Raw genomic sequence first — 2,465 nt, forward strand, 5'->3', positions numbered from 1 at the left:
TATCAATAATGATATATCTACAAGTTATTCATATATACAAATATTTACACATTCAGATCAGGGTTGTTGTCTTCTATTCTGTCTCTGTGATCTCTCTCCTCTTTTCTCTTTTTGATACAATGTTTACTTTCCAATATTTAAGCTACCTTTACCTGGATAACCATGGCAATCCATAGAATATGCAAACTCACCAATGATACATATATAGATTAACAGATTAAAAATAAGTAGAGATTAACTCAGATTACTACCGTATTTAATTAGTGCATTTCACTGAATGAAGGTAAATAGATATTCCTATAATATTGTATGGTGATAAATGCCTCACCATTTAAAAATATTGCGTCCTCGCAATAAAAAAGAATATATTTATCTTTGAAATGAAACAAAACATGAAATATTATAGCTTAAAAAAACAGAGAATATGCAATAGATTATGAAATAAAATCAGTAAATATATAAAATATGCTAATAAAGTCACCAAAGAGTCTTGTATGAGAACTACCCTTCAGCACAAATCTGGAACCAATATAGTTGTCACAAAATAAATGTAAATTTTCTGTTTTGGGATGCTCCAATCACAGTTCATATATCCTGAATTCCGTACATCCTGTTGTTGTGGTTCTATTTTAGTTTGTTAAACCTGAAATATTCCTTGTTCAACCCAAAAGCATTCAATAAGTGTGAGAAATTAATATAGTTTAAATATTGTAAATATAAAATTTCATAATCTGATATGTATGATTTTATAAAATTGTAAAAATCTTAATTCCAAGTGAGACCATTTATCATTTTTAAGTTATTTTTAAGCTCCGGAAGAAATAACTTAATTTCTGGTGCTGCATTCATTTCTATTGTTTGTATAGTTAAATTCATGATCATTTTAAATTCTTTAAGTGCAAAAGTTTCAAGTATTTGTGTAGTTTGTTCTAAATAATTAAGGCGACAAGTATTATTACCTATAGTAATTTCGTTATGTTCAATATAATTATCAAGCCTATCATTTTGTACAAAATCGTTAAGTCTATAATTAATATTTTCTAGTGCTTGTACTGTTTCCTGTGATCTTGGACATTGTGAAATGTGTTGATGTATATTTTTTTCTGCCACATTATAATCACCAGTCCACCGATGCTGCTTATCAATCTTGGTCTTGAAGTAGTTTACTTGACGTGGTTTATTTCTTTTGAACTTCCGATTTTGATTGATAATGCAGTCATTCACTTTTTGGAGAACTTCATTAAATGATGCTTTTCTTTCTTGTTGACCGCAACTTAAACTGGAAACTTTGTTTTCATAGAAATATTTATTTCCTTTCAATGGGCGTTTCCTTTTCTTACCTGAAGCATTTCTGTTAATATGAAACTCTCTACGTAATGCTTCAGGAATGGTCTCAGCAAACTCCCACTGCATTGATCCATTTACTAATTTAACTTTGTATGACTGTTTGCCTTGATACTTTGCTTTTCTTATTATTTTCTCAATTTGATTTGGTAGAAGTTTATTAGTTTGTAGTTTCTGAGATGAAGTAGATGCTTTTGATGTTTAAGGATCATTTGGTGGTTGTATTGTATCATTTGTTGGTGCATCCAATATTTCTTCTGCATCTACCTCATCATTTGAAATAACTGGAATATTTGTTGGCCTAGTTGCTAGATCATAGTAAATTTTCAAACGGCAAGCATTGACTAAATTCTTTACAGGATAGTCATCTATGCATCTTCTAAGTTTGAAGGTATAGTTTGGTCCCAGGTCGCATATATAATAAGGACCTAGCCACTTTTTACAAAGCTTAGGAGACAACCCTTGCTTAACTTTAGAGCAAAACAACCATACTTTATCAGCCTTTTTTAAGTTAGTTCTGATGATTTCTTGTCATGCTGATGCTTGTATTTCAACTGTGCTCTTTTCATATTGTCCTCAGCTATTTTTCTGGTGATGTCCAATATCTTGATTTTATCCTGAAGATATTGCTGTGTCGTTTTTGGCAACGTCTCTTTAGGAAGAAGTTGACAATCTATGGGGAGTCGCATTTTTCTTCCAAACAGCATCGCAAAAGGTGAGGATCCTGTCGACTGTATTGCTGGACTCAGTCTGTATCCTGCCATTACTCCAGGAAGTATTTCTGGCCAGTTGGTATGATTTTCATCACAATATGCTTTAAGTGACTGGACAATGAAGGAGTTCATTCTTTCACAGGTTGCATTTGTTTGAGGATGGTATGGTGTAGTATGAGTTCTCTTAAAGAAAGGGTCCAGAGATTTGACAAATGTATCTGTATTGAAAGTATGTCATCTAAGATTAAAATAAAACTTTATTTTTTGAAAATCGGTTTGCTGGTTATAAAGATATGACGCGTGAAAGTTTGGAAATTCACACCTGCCAGCACAACCAGTATGGGGTATTTCCTTGTTACTAAAAATAGACATGACGTAGTCGAAGTAACGATTCTGTCCAGTAATGGC

Source organism: Lottia gigantea, assembly GCF_000327385.1.
Source record: "Lottia gigantea unplaced genomic scaffold LOTGIsca_162, whole genome shotgun sequence".
Classification (NCBI taxonomy): domain Eukaryota; kingdom Metazoa; phylum Mollusca; class Gastropoda; family Lottiidae; genus Lottia; species Lottia gigantea.